We start from the raw sequence: 26,956 nt of genomic DNA, 5'->3' as shown, positions 1-26,956 counted from the left end.
CTATTTCCATGTTGTTTAAAGGACTTGTGTTTAACCTTTATTGCCCTAACAGTGCTTTTTTTCCTGTGCCATGACTTGACTTTTAAGTTGGGCTGCATACAAGATAACTCTGAGCTCAAAAAAGGTTAAAACTGGTAAAGAAAATGGTACAGAAAAAGCACACTTTCCAAAGGATAACACCCCACCAACAACCACCACCACCCACTATTCAAGTTTTCTCTTCCTCATTTGACAAATACAATAGGCCTTCATTGTATTACATAACATTTTATGTGCACTGCTTATACTTTCAAATTGCTTATTCTTACATGTAAAAACTCATCTTCACTGTTGGATTAATATTCACCTATGTGTAAAAACTGTTTGGTTGGCATGGAATACAGCTATCATAATTTCCCACTAAAATTAATGGAAATATGTTTTCATTTATTTCACTTAGCAGTTATCAAGAATGAATTCAAGTCATTAAATATTTGATTCTCAAGTTTGAGACAACAAGCAATAAGAGCTTAGGTAGCAAGGAATATCAGTCCTACTCCAAAAAGAAAAAAAAGGCTGGCTGGTTAGCTCAGCTGGTTAGAGCGCAGCCTTATAGCCCCAAGGTCATGGGTTCATATCCCCATATCAGCCAGCTGCCAAAAAAAATCAATTCAGCTTGAGTTGGACTAGCAACTCCAAAACAGACTGAAGAATGAATGAGCAATTCGCAGGAGCAAGAATCACACTTGAAGTCTTAAGGATTTTAATTAATCATAATCACAAATTACTGTGATATTAAAATCAGATGTGTTCTATAAAGTTAAATATCCAAGAAGATGAAAAGAGGTAAGGTAATTTTTGAGTAAAAGAAGGGAATAGAGCACCAAACTAGAGCACTCGGGATACATTCTGAGCATTACCTAGGATACATTAAGCTGAGATTCAAAAAACAAGATCGAAATAGTAGAAATGAAGATGAAGACTTCTATTCTAAATACTTAGTAATGGCACAAAGCATAAAAAGAGATTTGTTAAAAAGATATGGCTAAACTCAAAACTAAGATAAACATTTTCATGAGTCAGAAATGGAATAAAAACCCAAAACAGTAACCCACACCTAAAGTGGAATATAGGAAAAGGAATGGGGAAAATAGCTGGATCCTGGCTCTCAAGTAGGTAAGTCAGAAGTTCAGCTACAAAAGGTAACAGCAAAAGAACAGAACCTAGTTCACTGCTTAACACCAAGGGGTGGCAGTAGGAAATAGGATTTGCACAGCTTGTGAAAAGAGCGTTTAAAAAAAGAAGAAAGGAGGAGGGTGGAAAAAGGAAGGGAAGGAAGATGTATGAAAACCAATCAGCCTGCAAACCTATTATCTAGACCTATAGCTTTATAAAAGCTCTGAGCCTGAAAAGAGGCCAAAATATCCAGTACCTCACAGCAAATTAAAAATAAACAATTCCTTAATATCAAATATCAAGCCAGTGTTCACATTTCCCCAAGTGCTTTGTAAAATATATTCTGTTATTCTTTGACTGATGTATTTCTTGTCTCCTTTCATCTGCCATCACTATACCTCTTTATTGTTCAGTTTCTCACAATTCCTGGAGTTTTTGGTCAGAAATAAAAAAAACCAGGTGGCTGGTCCTGTAGAGCTTCCCAGTCCAAACTGTGTTGCTGGCATCCCCACAGTGTTTAACAAGGTTTTTGTCTTTTCTATTTCCTATCAATTGGAAGTTTAAAGGCTAGATCAAATTTCAAGGGTTTGATTTAAGTGCAAGACGAACACACAGATGGTATGGCATACTTCCGTAAGGAAGTACCTAATGTTTTGATGTCTTCTTTGTAATATGAGCAGCTACTGGTGATCTTTGTCTAGACATTATTCATTAACAGATACAAAATGGTAATATTCTAAGTCAAACATTCCTTCTTTATTAGGTAGACTACATCTATTGAAACTCATCTCATGACCAATTTGGTTATCCCAAGATACAAATCATATAGAAAAAGTAGGATAAATGCCTATTTCTCTTATTTCCCAATTGTCAAAATAACAAGTTGGTCCAACAGCACCCAATGAAGTTTTTTTTAATTCAATATATAGAAAGAAATTTAATGAGAAAAAACAAATCATCAATAAAAACATGAATTCATACCAGATGGTATTAGTTTTATGAAAGTCTGACAAAAATTTTTACATTTGAGCAAGTTGAAGAAGCAGAGAGATAAAGAGGTTTTTTTAAGGAACAAAAAGGTTATAAAACAAAAACATGAGTAGGGAGAATTGAAACAGGTGAGTATTAAAAAGCAGTTAGAAATATATGAAAATTGTAGATGCCGACATATAGACTCAATCAATGAATAAATTTTAGACTGGAGAGAGTGGGAAAGAATTGGTAAGTTGATAGTACTGAATTCACCTAATACGAGGCACAGAAAATAAGGAGAAAAAAATTGATAGAGCAATTAAGAGACACAAAGAATAAACTAAGAAACTCCAATATAGATCTATCAAAAGAAAAAAGAGTTGAGAATTTTCCAAAACTGAAGAAAGATCTCATTCCTCAGACTACAACTATGCTCTGATTACAAACTGGATATATAGAAGTACACAGCACTGTGGTAAAACTGCAAAATACCAAGCACAAAAGAGCTGCTTCACAACAAATGTCCTTAACAATTTAAAAAAACCACATGCAAACACTGGCATCACTTTGAAATGTTTACAAATCTCTTACAATGTCATATGGGGGCTGAGGGAGAGAGACTTCAAAGTTTACTGAATAACTCTAGGCATACTTTTTTTTTTTCAAAACATCTGTATCTAATCATTCTCTTATGACTCTAAAGCAGTGTGGATGCAATCCTCAAAGCAACACTACATTGTAGTGAACTATTAACTCAAAGAATTATTTCAAAGTATCTAATAAATAAACACGTTAACTGCCACCCCCCACTCTCCCCACCCCGCCGCCACCAAAAGAAAAGAGCTGAAATGCTAAGCAGTGGAAATCTTAGAGAAAAGAAAACAGTAGCATGAAAGAGAATAAACAAATATCAATTCCAGGTGAAGCATTGTGAGACAACATAAAACTTTATAAGATGCAAGAATATTTTTTTGCCAGCCACAAAAAAATAAATAAAATAAAAAACACTACCCTAGAGACACTTAAGTGCATCAATAGACCTAGGCAAGGTATTCATAGCAGCATTGTTTATAACAAAAACAAAAACCCAAATGTCCATCAACAGGAATGGATAAACTGTAAAATATTCATACAATGCAATTCCATGTAGCAGTGAAAGTAAATGAGTTAGCGCTACATACAACACGGGTAAAAGAAAATCAGGACCATAAAGTTGAGGAAAAAAGAGAAGTTGCAAATGAACTCACACAAATATATCTTTTATAAAATTCAAGACACAAAACAAAAAATAGTTTAGGGATACAAATAGATGCGGCAAAACTAAAAGCAAAGCAACTACCGGTAAGAAAGATAGCAGTTACTTAGGGGTGGTGAGTGGAGAGTACATACAGGAATAAAAAGTTAGAATAATGTTCTTGAGGTGAGTATTAGGTACAGGGCTGTTCACTGTACTTTTATATCTTCACACATTTTATATGTATTTAATTTTAAAAGAAAAAATTTTAAATAAAGCTGAGAGAAAGGCATGCAGGTGTTAAGTACAAAGGTATTCATATTATAATCTCTGAATTGTACATACACATTCTGTATTTTCTTGTACATCTAAATCATTTAATATTTAGCTTTCAATAAAATAAAAAGTAGAAAGAGAAAAATGTAAATTAAAACAGACAAGCAAATAGGCATAAATTTCCCTACTTTAATTTCTACAATTACAATGACGGTGCTGAATAACTCTAGAAAGTTACACTTTGGAACAAATTTTCTCAAAAAAAAAAAAAAAAAGAAGAAGAAGAAAAGAAGATTTCTTACTTTAAAATTCTTTTTCAAAACATCTTTTAAAAAATTTTACTGAAAATGCCTCACATTTTCTTGACTTAGTACAAATCTGCCTTGGCCAAGAATAATAACTAAAGCTTCTCTTTACACATATTATTTAAATGCTACTGGGACTTTTTGCTTAAATGAAGGTTAGGTAGCACTGAAAGGATATGAACTATAACTACCTATTTATGCCACGTAAATTAGAAGAGTAGACAAAAATTCAGTTTTGCTCATTTTACAATTAATTTATATTTATGAATTATTTTTCTCCCCCTAACTCCAAACAAGGCAAATGCATGGGCAGTATCTTACATATAGTTCCAAGGCTAATCTTAAATGTATATTTTACTTGAAAAGTGCTCTAAAAATTTCAAGTTCAGAAGTACTCCCTTCAAGTTAAAACTAAATCCAATTTTTCAGACCAAAAAAAAAAAAAAAGCAAATGAACTAAGCCATTTTGACAATTTAAACTTAAATTACAGAAAACATCTAGATCAAACTGGAAGCTATTTAAGAAATGATTCACCATTCATCAGCAATGGAGTACCAACCCCAAAGATTATACAGCACAGTATCTGAAACTGCACCTAGAAATAAGAGCACTAAATAATGACAAGCTTGAGAAATTCACTTCAACAGAAATCAAGACATTCAGCCAACCTCAGGCATCCAGGTTATGAAAACTATGTAAGATAATTACAGAACACATTTCGAATGAAGACTTCACAATAAACTAGGCAAGTACAAGTCGGTAGCACATATATGAATTAAACCTGTGTACAGATATAAAAGATTTCAGAAAACATCTTAAATGTTCAGCAACATAGCATTCAGAACAGTGGGGAGCTTTCAGTGGATAGCTTAATTTATCTTGTCCAAATTTATTTCAAAGATAACTAGATCTAAACACATGCAATCACTAAATTACTTATGTACAGCTTTCACTCAGAACACTTATATCATTGATGAACAAGATTAACTGGGACTAAGGCACTGAAATATTTTGCTGAAATTCATGTTTTAAATTATTGTCCATTCCACTTACCCAAGAATAAACCTGAAATCCTTATTCTTGGAGTTTCACTTTACAAGGCATTCCAAATACCACTCAATTAGCCATGCTAATAATAAAGAAAGATGGCACAAACGACAAGTAAAACAGAAGGCTCGATGAGTCCCAATCATTTTCAAACATCAGGCAATTCATTCATTCATTCAAACTGAGCACTACATAACTGCCAGAAATATAGTTGACAGTGATGAACAAGGAAAGTCCCTACCTCATAGTGCTTATATTCTTGTGAGACAGCTATCAAATATATAAATAAATAAGCAAATATTATAATGTCAGGTAGTAACTGATAGTGCAATGAAAAAAAATAAGGCTGAGACAATGCAGAGAGGATAAGCATTTTAGGAAGAGTGATCAGGGTTAGCCTTTCTGAGATAATCATTGAGCAACGTCTACAAGATCACATGAGAGTAACACATAATACACATATACAGGAATTGAGACTGAAAAAATTTCCTGGAAAATAAAAGGATCACAGTCTACTCATTGCTTTCCATATAACTAAAGTATTTTATGGCATTTGGTTTTAAGTAGCTTTTACTATTTTTTCCACTTGGAAAACTTCAAGTTCTCAAATTTAAATCACTAATTTTAAGAATTAATCCTCTAAGTCCAGAAGAAAAAAATCTTCATAACCTTAATTTAGCTTTCTAACATCTAACATCAGACAATTGCACATGGACAGCAATTTATTATTTTCAGAAAGCATTCTTACAAAATAGGTCAATGGTTAAGAATGGGCTCTAAAGTCAGAATGCATCAGTTAAAAGTGAGGTTCCTCCTGGTATTTCCTGCATCTTTGGACAAATTATTTAACCTATCTCCTTTAGTTTCCACCAAATAGTACCTACTTCATAAGGCTATTGAGAGGATTAAATATGATACTGTACATAAAGTATTTACAGAGCCTGACAGCAAATAAGCACTCTTGTTAGATATCACTTATGTAGCAACTACTAAGATAACAAGATAATTCCTTAATGAGTCCCAGGCAGGTTAAGGTAGATAAGATCACACACGCAGTAAGTGGTATTAACTAGCAAAGCCATATTCAAGCTCTTCAGACTCCCTAGCACCCACACTTTTTCCCTAGCACCCACTATACCACATGACATTATATAATTGAAGAACTGAGCAACAAAGAATTGCATCAAATCTTAAGAGTTAATAAGGTCTAAGACCTGTAGGTTTCCTAACTACTGACTTACAGCTTATCACACCAGACCAGACTGTCTCCTTGGCAACTCAAATGACTCATGTGTAAGAATAATAACTGTCCTACATTTTTCTAGTGAGAATGTAGCATAACATCCCATCTCTTGATAGACAATGTACTTACTGAAATTCATACAAGTTCTGATAACTACAGATTTTACTCAGAGTCAAAATAAAGAAATGTGGGTAAAAGACATCCTCCTTTAGTAATGGTAGGCTGCTGAGATCCTATGGCCCCTATGACACCTATTCAAAGTGGAAGTTGTCTTAATGGACCTCTGATTGAATTAAATGACATTCTCCCTCTATAAAAATACATGGACTGGTGTATACAGAAAGCCAAATGCTGCTTCTGACTAGCAGTGTACTCTCCTACCTGCTTATTTCTACAAAACTATTAAATATGAGAATAAAGTCAAAAGTTATTTCTATGAAAACTAAGTTAAATTCTTTGGAAGGCCTTGATGAAGTACTGGAAAAATCCAGAAGAATTTTATACATACAGAGTTTCCCAGTGCCTACATTTTTATTCCACTTAAAAGAAACCAATACTAGAAATCATAGATAATGCTTTTAGGGTACAATTAACGGAAGGAAGATCAGGAGATTCTCTACTCTAACAAAATATACTGGTCCAAATAAGAAGATAGGCAAATAAAAGTAAAATTAAATGTCAGGTAAAAACATTTAAGGTGCACATATATTTTGAGTCCTTGCTTTAGCCAACTTCTTGAATTAACTAACCAATGGTCCTAATCATGTGTGGTGGGTAAGAGGGTCTCTACCACACTCTAACATCACTCCCTCCATCAAAGCGTTTCCAAAGGCTCCCTGACGCTTTTTTCTGCTCTCTGCTGGTTCCTAGGAGAGGAAAGGAAAAAGCAAAAACTACAAGCATCTAAGAATAAGGTATCCATCAAAGGAAGGACTGCAGGATAAGGATTTAATTCATTCCTTCAATAAATCCTTACTGAGCACCTACTACATCGATAAACAAGAAAGACAAAAAGCCCTGCCCTCATATCGGTTACGTTATAGTGGGGGGGGGGGGAAGAAACAATAAATACAGTCAGTAAGGAAATTATATAGTATGACAGAAGGTGAAAGTGCTACAGAAAAAAGAGAGCAGCATATAGGAATCAGAAGTAGAGGAAAGAAATTTTAAATAAAAGAGGCAGACCTTTTTGAAAAAGTGACATTTACAAAGCAAAGACTCAAAAAAGACTAGGGAGTAAGCCATGCAAATATTTTAAGGAAAAAGTGATTCAAGGAAGGCAACAGCCGGTGTAAAGGCCCTAAGACAGCCAGTGGAGCTGGAGGGAAATGAGGAAGGGGAAGAGTAGTAGCTAACGTGAGATGTAAGAGGGTCTGTGAAGAGTGAGAGTACCCAGATTCTGTAAGGCTTTTACTTTGCATATGGGAAGTCATTGCAGGCTTCTGAGGAAAGAAGCAATATGATCTAGTTGCTGTGTTGAAAGACTTGTAGGGAGCTAATGCAGAAGCAGGAAAACCAGTCAGGAGGCTAACTGCAGAAATCTAGGCTAGAGATAAGAATGGCTTGGACCAGGCTGGTGAGCAGTGGAGGTTGGAAGAAGTGATTGGATCTGGATGTATTTTCAAGATAAGATGGCACACAGAATGCCAAGTGTGAAAGAGATAAGTCAGGGATGACTCCAACATTTTTTTGCCTGAATGCTGGGTGGAGCTTCCATCAGATAAGATCAGTTAGGCTGCACCTGAGGTAGGTTTAAAGAGGAATACAGACAAGTAGTTTCAGTTGACTACTGCACATCCAGGTGGATAGGCCTAATAGGCTGTCTGGAGTGCAGGAGGGAAGTCTGGGCTAGAGATATAAATATAAGAGCCATCAGCATATAGGTATGTAAAGCCATGACCTTGGATGAGTTCACCAGAGGAGTATAAAAAGAAAAGGAAACCAAGGACTGAGCGTATCAACTTTTAAGAGCAGAGGGCAAATCATAAAGACAGAATGAACAATGAGAAGGGGAGAACCCAAAAAGCAATGTGTCCTGTAAAAGAGGAATGTTAACAATTTTAAGTTACATTTAGTGTACAAATCACCTTGCTGAAACCAGATTTAAGGTTAAAAGTGCTTAATCAGCCTGTACTAGCTAAAATATGTAAAAATATTAAATCATAACTTTTTAAAAAGGAGTTGAGTATTTCCTTTGCACTTCCTAGCAATATTTTATTTCCTACTGGAGTCCCTCCTAAACCTATTCTTAGTATTGAAAGTATATCTTACCTATTTCCTTTTTACATAAAACAAATTAAAAGCCTATACTATTTATTCAAAAGGAAAAGAAATAGCTGAAACAATTTACACTGCCACCTCCCTCAAAAACTAAAAATACATTTAAGCACCAATTCAACAGCCTGGCACACAGACAGTTATAAATTGTCATTACTTTTCCTTTTCTAGAACTCAGATACAGAATGTTAAGTTCATTAAACACCTTAGTTCATGACACTTAAGGTTTTTCCCCTTACTGTTTAATTTTCTACTTATAGAAAAAAATCTTATATTCTTATCTAAACCAATGTTTTCTCGATGATTTGCACATTTTTCAGATAGTAACAAGAACTGAAAGAGGAAGCAATGAAATGCAACTCTATTTGTGCATGAGTGATCATCCAAATCACTTCTAGAGAAACAGTTACTTGATTCTAGCCTCTAAGTATACACCAGATTTAACTTCAAAGTAAATAAAAACAAACAGTACACAGAACAAGCAGCTCATAAAATGTTATCTTCAAATGTTTGAACGTTCTTGTAAGCAGTTTCTCTGCATTTCTTTATTACATATTAGGCAAGTTTCCTAAGAAACCCAAAACCTTCCTAGAACTATTGCTTTTTAATAATTAAAAATTTTTACAAAGTATTGGACATCTTTTAGATTATAACTTCCTTTACTGTAAAAAATTACAATAAGCATGCAATTAAAACTACATCTTCAATATATTTCTAGTAAAATTCAAGTTAAGAACTTAGCAACTGTCACAACCTAAACGTGGGTCCTTTAGAAGGTAAGCTTCAAGAAAGCCTTCACTTCTTAGGCCCTTTATAAAAGCCATACTAACTGATACTTAATACATAATTATTAAAATGATCTGTCTACCAAAAGCAGATTAAAAGTTATAAACTAGGAGGTGGCTTGGGGTGAGAGATTTTTAGGGAAAAATACATCAAGCAAAAGACAATACTGATCTTAAGGGAAAAATTATAAAGGATATTAAATTAAAATTTGAATTAAATTAAATTTGAAATTATAAAGGATATTAAACACTTCAAAATCATAAAGAATATCAGTTCAAAATCATGTTTATTTATCCTTTATGATTTTGAAGTGTTTAATACACTTAAGAAACATTTTCAATAGGTCTTGTTTTATTTTAAATTTCAGAATGAATCTCAAAAAGATCAATTAAGTAGAACATTATTCTCTAAGCACACCTGATAACTGAGATACTGTTATGTCTGCTGACAGCTACAAAATGAGATTTTAACTCCATGGTGTGGTGGGAAGGAAACCAACTTTTTCTTAGGACCCACGAACAATAAGCCCAGCTATTTCGTATTAAATCCTTGAACTAAAGAAGAAAGGAAAGATGGAAGAAATCAAAAAGTGCCTTGTTTATCAGGGAACACATCAATATGAAAGTCTATTGTAAGGTATGTCTACGCCAAACACATTCAACTCAAGAATCGTTGTTCTTGGGAAGATTACCCCAAATCTCATCAGCAACCGCTTTAAGCCATACTGGAGACCTGTTTTCTTTTCTCTGCTAGGTGAGGTAAGTAGAACAAATGCAATTTAATTTAGCCAAAATTCAAACTTTAAATCAACTCTCACATAATTTAAAGTGTTCAGTTCACCCCAAGGTGCTTATCTCTAGCTGACTATGCGTGTCCAAACTTCTCAATGCTTTCCATAAGCATCTCAAGAAAGAACTTTAAACAGTTCACTTCAACTGTCGCTTTTTAAGCAGTGCTTTTTCAAATAGTTACGAAGGAATCCGTTTCTGGCACTGGCCCAACACAGTTATGAATTTAGATTCCTCCCAAAAGTAGTAATGGTTCACGTTAAACAGCCCGCTTTTAACCTCATCAAGGTGCAGTTGGACGAGTGTTCGGATTTGCCTGTCTCTGGTGCACCAAGCTCCTTCACCATCAACACGTGGGGCTGCACACCCACACCCAGTGTTTTATTGCCGTACAACTTCTACAGACTGCCAGTTTGGTTTTCCGCCGAGGTCCCCAACGCCAAAAATCTTTGTTGGAAACTGAAGGGGGGAGGGAGACTAAGAAAGACACGCCCCTCGGGGAGAGGAAGGGATAACTTTGCCCGTCTCGAGGGCGGGCCACAGATTTTTACAAACTCTCCCCTGATGCTGCTTTCCGATCCCCAACCGCCCCCCACCTTTATCCGGGGACAGGCAGAGAGCGGTGGGAGGGAGGGCCAGGGCAGGGGGCGAGCGCCGGGGAGCCGGTTCCCTAAGTATCCGGAGGAAGCGGCGAAGACTGAAATTCCAGCATGGCGTAAGCGTGGCCCAGCTCCGGCCCAGAGAGGCCGCCGGAGACGCACTCCTTCTGTCCACGGGCTGAGGAGGCGGTAATCCGCCTTCCCTCCCCGGGGCCCTCAGGCCCGGCTAAAAATAGTCCTCTCGGTCACCCCAGGGCCCTCTCGGGCCGACCTCGCCCTCGGGAGACGTCCCCGGGGAAGTCCCCGGCCGAGCTCGGAGGCGCGGCGGCAGAGCCGGGGTCGGGCCCTAGGCGGCCCGGCGAGGCCGAGATGGCCCCTCAAAGCCCGCCGGCCGCGGCGTCCCAGCCTGGGCAGGAGCCCGGCGGCGACGACCGGGCGCCCGAGGCCTACCCGACGGGCGGTGTCCGAACCCCGCGGCCGCGCCCCCCGCCTGGGGCGGCCCTCCCGCCCGCCCCAAAACCCCGCGGCCGGCGCCGCCCTCCCACCTGGGACCTTCGGCCGGCTCCCGGGCCCGGCGCGGCCTGCTCGCCCTCACCCTGCGAGGCCGGGGAAAGAGACGGGGAAGACGCGGCGGCGCCGGCACTACAGCCCGGGACGCCCGCTACGAGGCGCCGCCGCCGTCGCAGTCGCTCAGGTGCCGTCTCGCCGCCCGGCAGGAAACGGGCTGCTGCGGGGCGGGGCGGCCCCGGCACGTCCCAGCGTCTGGGCCGGAGGTGCCCGGAGACCGGCCCCTTAAAGAGACAGGCGCCCGCGCGCCCCGGCCCCCGCGCGCCAGTCCACGCGCACCGGTGACCTCAGACGTTCGGCTGGCTCAGGATTCCGGGGCTCTCTTCCCCAGATTACGTCCCCTAGCTAGGTTGAGGGTGGGAGCTCTGGGGTTGGAAGCTCGGCGGAATCCCCTTCATTCAGTACCTCGGCTCGCTTGCTCCTTCGCGCAGGGCTGGTTTCGTCTCACGCGGCCTCCCACCGAAGCACCACCTGGCCCCCCCACACCGGATGATTTCTTTACACCTTATGCAGATGGTACTAGATTTCCCCCTGCCCGTCCTGGATTTCTCCCAGGAAAGCAATGAAAAACGAAATCCTCCGTTCTTCTGTCTCCAGAGTTTCTGAATTCTCCTTCCGGCAACCCGAGCTACAAAGGGAGAGAGAAATTAGAAACTGACCCAAATAAATTGTGGGCAAATATTGTGAAGTACTTGTGTCTGCCAGCTGGTAGCCATCCATTAAGGCGGGGTAAATATCTAGAAACTGCAGCGGAAGGAGAGATTGTCCAGAATCCCTGCTTGTTAGTGTGCTCTTTGCAGAAAGGATGGTAGCGATCTTCCTGGCCCACTGGCAGATGTGATGTGTTGATTATCATTATTGGTCGCTTATTAATCTCTCACAGAATGCCAGGCATTGCCCAGAACACATACAAAACACTCCAAGCTCTCCTCAGCTGTTACGAGAGCTCAAGCTGATTCGCTTCTAGAGTGTGGATAGAGATACATAAAATTAGGACTTACCAACACCTCTCCCTACATCATCCTGACGAAGTGGGAACAGAAGCAATCTTTAAGGAATGAACAGCAGAACAGTTTCTGCACCAACAGAATTTCCTTTATATTGCTGGTTAAAAGTATACGTTTGTATTCTAAGTTGTTGTTGTTGTTGTTGTGTGTGCGTGTGTGTGTTTTCTAAGCTTTCTAGAGCACCTCCAAGGTACAAAAGAAAATTGGACAGTAAGTAGTAGCCTGAAACGATAATTCTGCTAGTCTTCAGTCACTGTGTTCTCCAAAGATGCATTCTGTGTTATCTTAACTCCAGTAGTGTACTCTTTTTCCTTTCTCATTAGGATTACTCAGCCCCTGAGCAGCTCAAATGCCCTCAAAGCAATCTGTCTCTGAACTACTGCCGGCCTGGCTTCAGAGCGTGTGCCAGAAGATTCAGCTTTTGTTGAGAAGTGAAGCCGTTAGTCTCCTAATACAAAGGGAAAATGTATCATTTCTGTTATGGAGTTTAAGGACTCTTGATTAGCTTACAAAAAACGATGTAATTGCTCAGGTTAGTACTAAAGCACGTTTTAGGTTAGAATAAAACATTTTTATCACTTTCCTGACTTCAGTGAAACCACAGTGTCATTTTAGAAACGGTAGTATTTAGGTACACTTGTAAATAAGACTGTAAGTGGAGTTCAGGCACACCTTTTCCCGAGATACACTACTGCTTATAGTCAGGGATCACTTCCCAGTATTTCTGTGTTGCGTAGTTTGAAACAAAGAAGCATAAATGTATCAGCTGTTTCAGCTTTTCTGGATGAAATTTGTTTGACTTTTGAAAGGGAAGTGGTTGTATACTTCATTCTTTGTAAGCTTTCTATTTATTCACAGAAACAAAAAGATTTACTAGAAATGTTATGCATAGCAAGTCCTGTTAGGAATTAAAACCCACCTTCTAAGTTTTGAAGTGTAGTATAATGTAATATAATTATAATTAACACATATAATTAACCTAAGATATAATTAACTTTGGCTGCTGCTTACTACCCTCCAATGTCATTGAAACCAACAACTAACTTGCTAAAAAGGATTAGCACACCCAGCATCTGAGGTACATCTAGTTGTAACAACTAAGAAATTACATTTTATTGAAAACTGTAAAATGTAATGCTATTTTCTAAAGCTCTCCCTCCCTCTCTCTCTCTCTCCCTCTCTCTCTCTCACTCTCTCTCTATCTCTCTAATCTCTATCTCTATCTCTCCAATTTAACAAAAGTGCAATTTACTGGAGACTATCTTCTGACTTTTAGCATGTAACAATTCCTTTTTTTCTGAGTTTTGGGAAAGTTTTAAAGGCGCTTACTACATATCTCTCCAGCAGATGGACAGATGGAGAGAAAGCTGGCTATTCCTGTTTTGTGTAGGGTAGACTTCCCAGAAGTGATGAGTTATGTAGAGATTTGAGTAATATGTGAATAACAGATTATATCTCTTCACTCCACCAGAGCAGGGATGGCAGAGGAAGTAATTCACAGCACTAGAAGTAAAGGGAAGATCCCAGGTCCACTTTCACCCAAACAATGGAGTGGGGAAGTACATAGAAACTTCTCCAGCTGCAGATCTACAAGTAATCAGCTATTCTAGCAAAGTATTCTAGCAAAACAGTGCTTAACAGAGGTCTGTATTGTGCCCCTTTGACATTTAGTCTCTAAGCTTGTGACACTCAAGTGCTTTCATAACAGATTAAAGATGACTACAAGTTATTTGCCACTCTGCATAGAGAAGTGGGATCTGTGCCCTCTCCTTTTGAATCTGGAAGGGCTCTGCAACTGCTGAGACCGATAGAATATGGCAGTAGTGACATTGTGCTAAAATTCTGGGCCTGGGCTATAAGAAACAGACAGTTCCACTCTAAACTTATGGGAACCATAGATCTTAGAGCCCTGGGATGCAATGTAAGATGTCCAAGTACCTTGATGGAGAGACCACATGAAGAGGCCCTGAGACTACATGGGGAGGGAGAGGGGCCCAGCTGGACCCAGTTTTCCAAATAACTGTCCCCATCAAGATGCCAGATTTATGAATGAAGACTTCTGGAACCTCAGACAATCCATGCCATAAGCTAAATACCACCACATGACCCCAGTTAATACCACATGGAGCAGAAGAATTCAGGCTGCTACCCAGCCAAGCCCTGCCTGGATTTCTGATCCCACAGAATTCTGAGTCCATAGAAATAAAATAATTTTTGTGTTTTTTACATGTTTGTCATACAGTAATAGATAAACAGAAAAGCTTTCTTCCACTTCACTATATAGCTGCAAGAAATCTCATTTAAGCAGAAGGGAGTTTCTACTTTGTTCATGCAATCCCAAGACAGCACTGGGTCCTTTCAAGGGAAATTTGGGCAGGAGTGGGTGTGGAGGTGAAGCTACTGTGTAACATAATTTAACATGATTGAAGCCACCTTAATGTCTCCAATCTTCAAAAGGTGCCCAACGACTGGAAACTGGTGGATTAAACTAGGGATATATTGTGCATATGCACTATGCCAGGTATTTGACGTACATTAGTTCATGTCCTACAACCCTATATTGTGGTAACAGGCTTACACAGAATAACGAACTAATGCAAGGACAGAGGGCTTGCAGACTAGCCCTTGAACCTAGATCTGTCTAATGCCAATTTCCACTCGTGCCGTTGCACTATATTGACTGCCACAGTGTAAGCCTTTAGGTATACAATTTAAAAAATTGCAGATTTTACTTACTCATGATATCTTTTTTGTCATTGGCATAAATAATAAGATATATAACATTAAATTAAATCAGCAATATTACATTGACTGCCAGCCAGCATCATGTAAACTCTTCTAACTGAAGGAATGTAGTATTGAAATGTGTGGTTTTTTGTCCAAGTACACCTAGCAATTGGAACAAACAACCTTTCAAGTCTCTTTGATTCTTGATTTTATGACTTTTTACACTTCCTTACAAGGCTTTTTTTAAATGCTGAATTTGCAATCACAGAACCTGGTTTTACTCCCTGGCTCTCCCCCTTTCTAGTTGTGTGACTTTGGACAAGTCACTTCACTTCTCAGAGATTTAGTTTCCTCATAATTAACTGAGGATAAGAGTACTTGGCTCTAAGGATTAGTGCAAGAATTAAATGAGATAAAGTATTTTAAAATACTTTTAAATTATAAAATGGTATATCACTATAATATACTAACCACCTTATTACAGGTTCTTAATATAAATATTAAATAAGGCATTATTTAACCTATATTATATCTAAATAATAATAACTACCACATTAGCTACTTTTCATATACTGTATATAATTGCCAAGTCTGACAGCAACAGAATGAATGAGATGCAATCATGCCTATTTTACAGATGAGAAAGCAGGCTCAGAAAATGAAATAACTTGCCTAAGGTCAAATGCCTAGTAAGTGGAGTAAGTAAGCTAGTAAGCCACAACTGAACCTCTGAAGTCCAAGCTCTTTCAACTCTACCAGACTGCCACCCCATTCCACCCCCATCCCCACCATGCCAGCAGGCTAATTTGTAACCTGCTTGTACAGCATAAACAAGGGAGAGTTGACATCTTTCCTCTCACTTTCAGGCCAAACCACTCAGCCCCACCAGATAGATAGGAATCATTCTTATTTTAAAAAACCTTACATATAATTCAACATCCTTCCTCAAAAACCACTTCAGTGATTAAATGTTTAATGTTCTTCACTGGTATGTAATTCTTCTATCACTCTAAACTCAATCTTGGACACATTTTTAATTGCATGTTCATTGTGAAAAAATAAAAATAAAAAAATAAGTAGAAGGAAGTTTTAAACAATCATGTCTAGTCTCACATCCAGAGATGACTACAGGTAATATTCTTTTATTTCTTCCGTTTTGTAAAAATCCATACATATTTTCATTGTAATTGTGATTGTAAATATTAAAATGAAGTAACCTATGCAAAAATTTTAGATAACGTCCTGTTTTTTTAGTATCTATTTTTTTCTGACCTTAGGATTAACTCATGAAGTTCTTAGAAATAGTACATATTTGAAAAGACCAAAGAGACAGAACAAAGAAACATAATAAATTATCCTTTGCTGGATCCTCATGCAAAAAAAGTGTTATTAGAGATATTTTGGGTACAAATGACAGTTCATTGAATATGGACTTAGTATTGGATAATTTTAGAGGATTATTGTTCATTTTTTTTGGTTGTGATTATATATGTGCTTATAATATACAATTATGTAGAATACCCTTATTTTTCAGAAACACCCACTGAAGTATTTAGAAGTAAAAATCATGATGTCTATTACTTACTTTCAAATGATTCAGCAAATATATAGAGATAAATATCATAAGGAAAAATGTCATCAACTGTTGAGCCTAAGTGGTAGGTGTAAAGGTGTACATTGCAGTGTTTTTCAACATTTCTATATGTTTGAAATTTTTCACAATAAAATACTGAGGAAAAGGCCCAAAAAAAACATATGGATATGATAGAAAATTTGCAGGAAAAAATGTAAAGACAAAAATCAGTATGGTTTTAAACCTTTTCTTATCTTTCATGATGGTTATATTTCTTCGTAAATACTTAAAGAACTTATCAAAATCACCCTTGCAGTCAGAAGACCTCTCTCTAATTCAGTTACTCACAGGTCTTGTTTTTCCAGTTCTCTCCTCATCTTTAGGGGTTCTCTCATAAACATTTTTCAAGGCTCTCTTTAATAATGGAGGCTACCCATTTACTAGTAAAATTCCTAAATAATAATCAGGGTAATGGAAGATTACTTTGTGTTCCTTTAGTCCTCGCATGACAAGTTTTATTTGTTTGATAGGTTAGATCAGTTTCCGTTGATTAGTATTAGCTTGCCCCTAAGGCCTAAATAAGAAATTTGACCAATAAGTGGGCTGCTCAGTGTCACATAAGAGAAAAAAAAAATGTTTCCACCATCACTGCCAGCACAGTCTTCACCCTGACCAGCCATGTTGCAGGGATGAACCATGGCCTGAGGAGTCAGGGAAGAGAATGTAGATGGTTCAGCATAAACCATTGCCGCTACCGAGCAAATAGCTCTTAAGAATATTTAAGAGGGCATATCAGTAACAACAAATCAAATCGAATCAACTCAGTAAATATTTGCAATGTGTACAGCATCATGTTAGGTCTTTAAATATCAAACGTGCATTTAAAATATTTTATGACTCATATTCGGCTCCTCCGTGGTAACTCTTAGATCCCAGCCCCTCCTTGCCCAGTGTTTTTTCTCTCTGTAGTACAACCACCCTGTAATTAACCTTCATAGTCTTTGTTCCATTTATTTCTAACCACGTCTCCAACTTACCAATTCCCTTTGATCCAGGTCAACAATTTTTAAAAGCCACCTCTTGGTACTTCTATGTATTGTTCCAGAAAATTTATATTTATGAGAAAAAGTAAACAGATTCCAAGCTCCATTAGAAACCATTATTCCGTACAGGCTTTAGAATAATTTCTCTGGATGCCAAGTCTCATAACACAGAGCTCTGGATGTCAGTGCTCTCAGCCCTTCAGGGACCTCACGCATCAGCAATGCCCTCTCTGTCCGCATTTTCAATTTCTCCTCCTCTGTCAGCCATCAGTGCATTCAGGGATCTCTCCACTTAAGTGGGGGGGGGGGGTCTTCAACTTCCAAATCATTCCATCCACCCCCTGCAAAGCCACATTTTTAGTTCGTTGGTTGATAGGTTGGTGAAGAGGCTCTAACTTGACTACGTACACTGTCTTCCCATTTGCTCTTCACACTACAGCAATCTGCTTCCGCACCCACAACCGGATTCTGAAACACTTCTCACCAAAAGGCACCAATGACATTCCTGCTGCTAACTCCAATGAAGTATCTGTCTTTATCTGGTAGAAACTCTCTGTCATATATGACACCACTGATTTCTTCTTGAAATGCTTTTCTTTCCTTGACTTGAGTCACCTCACCCATATGGGTTTTCTGAAATTCCCCACAACATTGCTTCTGACGAACTCATTTCACAGAGAAAAGTGAGGCAATGGGCTAAGACCCAAAGGACTTACCAGCTGTAGCTGATGTTATAGAATGACAGGAATGGCTATCAAAGACTCGGTTTGGTGACAAATGAGAGACAGAGACAATACCTTACAACATTACAGTGCTGATCTACAAGAACACAATGTATGCTCCAAATCAGCTACCAAAATGTATGACTTTTTTTGGTGCAGAAACCAAAAGAAGAATTGAGTGTGGTTTTTCTCATTATTATACCTAATGATATGCTTACAAAAATTTTGCTTCTGACCTCTGCGGGTTTTAGAGACCTCATTTCCCAAGAGAGGAAGATTTCCACCAAGAGACAAACATCGTCCTATTTGAACTGAAAGTTGAGGCTTCCATCTGGCCGCTTTGTGTTTCTCAAGCCACTGAATAACAGACAGAAAACAGATGTACTCCTCTGACTGGAGTTATGGATCTATACTACCAAGGGCATCTGACCTCTGCTTAATTTTCTCATAACTAGGGTAACCAAATCATATCAGTTTGCCTGAGACTTTCACAGTTTTATCACTCAAAGTTTAACATGCTAGTAAATCTCTCAGTCCCAAGCAATCTGGGACAGTTGGTCACCTAGATAACTTCCCTGAGACATTGAAGACACTCAGTGAATTTGATTTAGAGTGGTTCTTGTTTATGTCAGGCATAATTCATCCCTACCCTCCCAAAATATATCCTTGATGACACTAAAATTCATTTTGCATCCCAAAGAGAAATATTTGAAGATGACATGGGCTTGTCCCTTCACTGGCTCACATGTGTTCACATACATCATCTTCAGTGACTGGCATGCCTTTGAGGATGGAGTAATGCTTGCTCTGTAAGTTGAGGGGAAAGCCCTGGATGTCACACGCTTCCACTCATTTTTGCTCTTTACTCATATTTTCCAATATTTTCTAGGAATGAAGTACTACTTTGATCCTTACCTTTTTTTATGCATTCTGTCATTAATCTAATTTTTTCAGCACTATGGGGAATTTTTGTTAGCTCTGGAAGGGATCATAGAAATCATCTAATCCAAACTCAAATATTTCGTGTTCATTTGCTATTGCTCTATATTTAAACTTTATTGTTTTTGTTTTAGTTTATGATTTGTGTTCACCAGGCCTTCATTTCCTCAGCTGACCAAAAATTACACTTAGACATTTAATCTCAGTGAGTACTTTATTTTTGCTTGTGTAATAATTGTGAATTCTGACTTTCAAAACCAGTGTTCTCTAGCATCTCATCAAAAATTACTGCTCAATGAGAGCTTGTTGATGAGGGACCTTGGTCTTCTAACTGTTGCACATCAGTCTCATCCTCTATTGTGTCTTGGTAATGACATCTGTGATTGTCAAAAGATCTGCTTCCATATAGACTTGGCTTATAGCACCAACCACAGAGCAGAACTCAAAAAACCAAGACTAAGATTTACTTTATTTCAGATGAGAAACAAGTGAGATAAAACAATACCCTCCCACCAAACCTCCACTGGTGCTACTCTCAATCAAATAATGGAGTAAATAGATCACTGGTCTTGCATTATGTTCTTATAAATCAGTTCTCTAATTTTTCAAGGGCAACAATAAAGAAGACCAGAATTTGCAGAAACGATTAACTGACTTTAAATGCTAACCAAGAAATATTCACTATGCTTAGAAATGCATGCAGATTTGTCAGTCTACCTCCAGTGAAACTGCCGGGCAAGAAAGGGGATTTCTAAAGAAAGGGTTTTTTGGTTTTTGTTTTACCACTTTTTTCCTTCTTTATTTTAAAATTCATTATTTTATAGCTTTATATTCTTCTGTCGAGTTCATTGGGACTGCTATGGGAGATCTCAATTCCCATTGGTTCAGGAGTTTGAAAAGAAACCAAGATTACAAGAGCACAAATGTCAATAGCAACAAACTCCTTTCGTCTTCTAGCCTGACAAAGAGAGGATATAAGGTTAAGACTAGTAAAAAGCCCAGATCCAATGATTAATGCTCCACTGAGAAGTTCTACAAATACTTTTGTCAAAAGTCATTTAGCATTGAGAAAAGAGAAATAACAGATATCTCTGAAAGGAAAAAAAATGTTTTGATTAAAAGGAGGAGTTCAAATCAACAGCTGGAACTTTATACAAAGCTTCAGGTTTGGATGACCCCTAAACTTTTTTTCCACTTTCTTTTCACAAATCTTTCAGTTAATCTTGTCCCGTCAGTTGTAAGAGTTTACTGTGGGTGGCAAACAACTCTCACGTGGTTTAAAGCAAATTTCAAATCTAGAATAGAGCTGTAAGATCTTTTCTTACAAAGTAAGGGAAATTTAAGGTGGTGTCTCATAGATCTTTGCAGACAGGGACCTTCTGAGGACTTTTTAAGAGTGTATCTTGCGGACTTTATCTGTTTAAATAGCAAGGCTTCTAAGAATCTAAGGCCATTGTCCCACAACAGCTCTACAAGGGGTACGAAATACATAAAAGCTTATTTCAAAGAGATTTGGAGGTTCGGCTTTTACATAATGGAGTGGATTATAAACTGACACTCAGGAAGCCCAAAAAGTTTTTAAAGTGATTATATCAGCTTGATCTGAGAAAGACAGAGACAGTATTAGCACTTACCCTGACTTTACCAGCATTTCTCAGAGTGTAATTCACAAATTATATGTGATCCACGCCAGATCTCTTGGTCTGAATTTTTTGGGGAAAAGACAGAAGAGAGGCATATTCACAAATCATCAGTTTTTTTTTTTTTTTTTTTTTGGTGACCACGCTCAGCCAGTGAGTGAACCGGCCATCCCTATATAGGATCCGAACCCGCAGTGGGAGCGCTACTGCGCTCCCAGCGCCACACTCTCCCGAGTGAGCCACAGGGTCGGCCCCACAAATCATCATTTTTAATAGATAATACCTATGAATTTTAAAATTTGACATCCACCTCAAACAGACCTACTTACTCATTCCTAAATATATTATTCCATTGGTACTACGTTCCATTCCCTTATGTTGGAATACCACTCCCTTCAATTCCTCACATACTATCCATAGTTCAAATTTTATGCAACATGTCCTTTCAGTAAGTAGTTGGTGGGTCAATTGGAGAAAAGGAATATGATGCCTTTATTGTACTATACACACATGAGAAATTAATTTGAAATGGATCGTAGACCTAAATATGAAGAGTAAAATAATGCTTTTAGAAGAAAACAGGAGCATATCTTCAAAATTGTGAGGTAGACAAAAACTTATCCAATAGGGGACAAAAAGTATAAGCATAACACAAGAAATTGAAAATGGTACTTTTTTAAAATTAAGAACTTCTTTTCATCAAAAGACACCATTAAGAGCATGAAATGAAAGCTAGAGCCTGAGAGAAGATATTTAAAATAGAAAAATCCAACAAAGTGCTTGTATCCAGCATATGTGAAGAACTCCTACAACTCTGAAAGAAAAAGACAGATATCCTTTTTTTTTTTAAATGAGTAATAGAGTTGAACAGGCACTTGACAAATGGCCAGTAATCATATAGAAATGTGTCCAGTATCATTAATCATCAGAGAACTACAAATAAAAATTACATTGAGTGGCAAATAAGAATAAAATATTTTCAATGTTGTTAAGTCATTAGTAAAATACAAATTTAAAACACAATTAAATCCTACTATATACCTACTAGAATGGCTAAAATTAAAAATCCTGACAATACTAATTACTGACAAAGATGCAGAGCAACTGGAACTCTCTCTCATACTTTACTGGTGAGAATGCAAAATGGTACGGCCACTGGAAAATAGCTTTATAGTTTCTTACAAAATTAGATATACACTTAGCATATATATTAGTTTGCTAGGGCTGCCATAACAAAGTATCACAGATGGTGACCTTAAACAACAAAAATTTATTTTTTCACAGTTCTGGAGACTAGAAGTACAAGATCAAGGTGTCGGCAGGTTTTGTTTCTTCTGAGCCCTCTCTTCTTGGCTTGCAGATGGTCATCTTGCTGTGTCCTCATGGTCTTTCCTCTGTGCACACACACCCTTGGTGTGTTCTAATCTTCTCTCGTAAGGACACCAGTCGTACTGGATTAGAGCCTACCTTAACAATCCCTTTTAACTTAATTACCTTTTTGAAGGCCTTACCTCCAAATATAGTCATATTATGAGGTACTGGGGATTGGGGGATTCAGCATATAACTTTGAAGGGAACACAATTCAGCTGATAACACCATACAACTAGCAACCTCACTTCTAGGTAAGTGAAAGATAAATGAAAAGATATATCTACACAAAGACCTATAGATGAATGTTTACGGCAATTTTATTTATAATAGTCAAAACCTGGAAACAGCGGATGTTCATAACTGTCAAACAGATAAATTGTGGTACACCAGTATAATAGAATATTACTCAACAATAAAAAATACACTAAAAGTTATATAAAAATAACTTCTTATACAAGGAAGCACATGATGAATGAATCTCAAGAACATTATGCTGGGATGGCATCAGCAAAAATAGTAGAGTAGGAACTTTGAGGACCTGTCCCTCCACAGAATAGCAAAAAAGCTGGCAAAATCCTTCAGAATCAACTTTAACAGAACACTGGAAGATAGTCAAAGGTGAATGCTCAGATAGGAGAAAGGCACAGAAACACGGAAGAAGAGTTTTGTGGCATTTGTCTTACGCTTGCTCTACATTCCTCCCCAGCTCAGCAGGGGTCTTAAAGACAGCAATCCTAATCGGAAATAAAGAAGTAAAATATCTCTAGCACAGGTAACATAAACTTAAGTATTAAAAAATCCTACAAATCCAAAAAATTATTAGAAATAATAACCAAATTCAGCAAATTTGCAGAAAACAATATCAACATACAAAAATCATATTTTCTACATACTAGCAATGGACAATTCAAAAAGAAAATGTATTTATAATAACATCAAAAAAGAATAAAATACTTAGGAATAAATTTAACCAAGGAGGCAAAAGACTTATGGACTGAAAACTACAAAACATTGCTGAAAGAAGAAGTTGAAGACAAATAAATGGAAAGATATAGTGGATTGAATTATGTCCCCCCAAAACTCATTGAAGTTTGAATTGTATCCCTCATGTTTTATGTATTAGAAACTTAGCCCCCACTATGACTGTTAAGAGTGTGGGAAATCCTATTATGGTAATTGAAAGGTGGAGCCTTGAAGAGGTGATTGGACTGTAGAACCGTGCAGCAGTGAATGGATTAAAATGGTGGTCAGAGGTGTGGTTCTGAGGGCTTTAAAAGAAGAGGAGAGTCTCTCTGCTCTCTCTCCTTCCACCATCTTGCAATGTGAGACCCATGGGTCACTGTCACCACCACCAGATGGACTTTGGACTTCCCAGCATCAAAAACTATAAGCAGTAAATTTTGTTTTCTTTATCAATCATCCAGTTCCATGTACTTTGTTATAAGCAACATAAATGGACTACAACAAAAGACATCCTGTGTTCATGGATTAGAAGACTTAATATTGTTAAGATGACAGTATTCCCCAAAGCAATCTACAGGTTCAATGCAATCCTTATCAAAATCCCAATGTACCTTTTTGCAGAAACAGGAAAGCCAATCCCAAAATTCATATGAAATGCAAGGAACCCCAATAGTCAAAAACAATCTTAAAGAAGAAGAATGAAGAGGACTCACATGTCCCAATTTTGAAACCTACTACAAAGCTACAGTAATCAGAACAGTGTGGTACAGCATAAAGATAGACATATTGATCAATGGAATAGAATTAAGATGCTAGAATAAAAATCATGCATTTATGGCCAATGGATTTTCAACAAGGGTGCCAAATAATTCAATGGGGGTAAGAATAGTCTCTTCAACAAATAGTGATGGAACAACTAGATACTCACATGCAAAAGAATGAAGTTAGACCCTTACCTTATGCCGTTGTCTTAGTTCATTCATACTGCTATAACAAAATAACTGAGACTGGGTAATTTATAAAGAACGGAAATTTATTTCTCATAGTCCTGGAAGTCCAGGACCAAGGTGCTGGGAGATTTGGTGTTTGCTGAGGGTCTGATCTCTCTTCTTCCAAGATAGCACCTTGTTGCTAGGTCTTCTGGAGGGGACAAATGCTGTGTACTCACATGGCAGAAGGTGGAAAGGCAAAAGGGCCAAAAGCTGTGTGAAGCTCTTTCATAAGGGCCTTAATCCCATCATGAGAAAGGAGCCCTCATGACTTAATCACCTCCTTATAGGCCCCACCTCTTAATACTGTGGCATTGAAATTAAGTTTCAACATGAATTGGTTAAGTTTCAACATGTTTGAACACAAGCATTCAAACTGTAACAACCACATAAGAAATTTAACTCAGAATGGATCAAAGACCTAAATATAAGAGCTAAAAGTATAAAACTCTTAGAAGAAAGCAAAAACATAGGGGTACATCTCTATGATCTTGAATTTGGCAATGGCTTCTCAGATTTGATGCCAAATCACAAGTAACAAAAAAGAAACTAGATTAATTGGACTTCATCAAAATTTAACTTATGTACATCAAAGTACACTATCAAGAGTAAAAAGACAATCCACAGAGTGGGAGAAAATATTTTCAAATCATCTATCTGGTAAGAGTCTACTGTCTAAATATATAAAGAACTCTTACAACTCAACAACCAAGGACAAAAACCAAATAAAAAATGGGCAAAGTACTTAAATAGTCATTTCTTATAAGACAATATACAAATAGCCAACACGCACGTGGAAAAACGCTCAATGTCATTAATCATAAGGGAAATGCAAGTGAAAACTATGAGGTACCACTTCACACCCATTAGGATGGCTATTATTTAAAAATGTTATTTTTCAAGCCTGGTTGGTTAGCTCAGTTGGGTAGAGTGCAGCCACATAACCTCAAGGTCACGGGTTCAGTTTCCTGTACTGGCCAGCTACACAAAAAATAAATAAATAAATAACAGAAAATGTTGGTGAGGATGTGGAAAAAGTGGAACCCTTGTGCATTGCTCGTAGAAATGTAAAATGATGCAGCTGCTGTAGAAAACAAAGTGGTAGTTCCTTAAAAAATTAAACATAGAATTACCATATGATCCAACAATTCCACTTCTGGATTTATACCCAAAAGAATTAAAAGCAGGGACTCAGAAAATATTTGTATAACAATTTTCATAGCAGCATTGTTCATAAGAGCCAAAACAATGGAAACCATCCAAATGTTCATTGACAGATAAATGGATAAACAAAATGTGATATATCTGTAAGAGACAATATTATTCAGTGGTAAAAAGGATTGAAATACGGAATCATATCACAATATGGATGAACCTTGAAACCTTGCCAAGTAAAAGAAGCTAGCCACAAAAAGCTACATGTTATATGACGCAACTCATATGAAATATTCGGAATAGGCAAATCCATAGAGACAAAAGCAGATTAGCAGTTGTCAGGGGCTGGGGGAAGAGGGAATGAGGAGTGGCTACTTGGTAAGCATGGGGTTTCCATTTGGGATGAAAGTTCTGGAACGAGGCAGTAGTGATTGTTGCACAGCATTGATAATGTACATTATGCCACTGAATTGTACACTTTAAAATGATTATTATGGTACATGTTATGTTGTATGTATTTCATCACAATAAAAAAAATAAAAACCATTATGCTAAGTGAAAGAAGACAGACACGTAAGGCTACATGCTGTAGGATTTCATTTACATGACATTCTATAGGGCTAGAAATCAGATCAGTGTTTGCCAGGGGATAGGAGAGGGAATTGATTACAAAATGGCATGAGAGAAATGTTTTCTATTTTTACTTAGTGGTGGTTATACAATTCTATATATTTGTCAAAACTCATCAACCTGTACACCTAAAAAGGATGAATTTTACTGTATGTAAAGTATATCTTGTATTACGGTTCTCCAAAGAAGATAGATAGATGATTGATTAATAAATATATACAGAGAGATAGATATACATAGCATACATTTTTAATACATATATAAAGAGATTTATTTTAAGAAAGTGGCTCATACAATTGTGGATACTGGCAAGTCTGAAATTTGTTGGGCAGACCAGCAGACGGGAAACAGGCAGGAGTTGATGCTGTAGTCCTGAAACAGAATTTTTTCTTCTCTGAGAAACAACAGTTTGGGCTCTAAGGCCTTTTAACTGATTGGATGAAGCTCACCCAAATTACTAGGAGTAATCTCCTTTATTTAAAGTCAGCTGAATGATGATATTAGCAACATCTATAAAATACTTCCACAGTAACACCTAGGTTAGTATGTGATTGAATAACTGAGTACTATAGCCAACTTGATACATAAAACTAACCATCACATACCTCAATAAACTTGACTTTTAAAAAATTAGGTTTCTGTTGATGACATCATGGACTTACATAATAAATACGTGTCTGATAAAAAAAATAATAAAAATTAAAATTAAAAATAAAAGTAGTGATTACCACTACACCTCTACCAGAATGGCTAAAAGACTAACAGCACTAAATGTTGACAAGGACATGGAGCAACTTAAAGAACGACCTCCCATTATTAGTGGAGTGTAAATCCATACAAAGACTGTGGGAAACTTGCAGTAACTTAAAGCTAAACAAATGTATACTTTATGATCCAGAAATTCCACTCCAGTGTATATACCCAACAAAAATGAGTGCATATATCC

At 37.4% G+C, this 26,956-nt stretch overlaps 1 protein-coding gene across 3 annotated transcripts in view; it reads right to left on the bottom strand.

Moving 5' to 3' along the window:
- Positions 1 to 11,427, bottom strand: part of KTN1 (kinectin 1) — a 109,622-nt gene extending 98,195 nt beyond the window's left edge. For 2 of the 3 annotated variants that reach the window (XM_063090671.1, XM_063090670.1), the window contains exon 1: positions 11,229 to 11,427. The gene's annotated coding sequence lies outside the window, so the exon portion shown is untranslated. The remainder of the gene's footprint in view (positions 1 to 11,228) is intronic. The other variant, XM_063090672.1, reaches the window with a different exon arrangement.
- Between the last annotated feature and the right edge of the window lie 15,529 nt (positions 11,428 to 26,956).

Source organism: Cynocephalus volans, chromosome 3 (genome assembly GCF_027409185.1).
Source record: "Cynocephalus volans isolate mCynVol1 chromosome 3, mCynVol1.pri, whole genome shotgun sequence".
In the NCBI taxonomy this organism is placed as follows: domain Eukaryota; kingdom Metazoa; phylum Chordata; class Mammalia; order Dermoptera; family Cynocephalidae; genus Cynocephalus; species Cynocephalus volans.
This window is presented reverse-complemented; position numbering and strand designations above follow the sequence as displayed.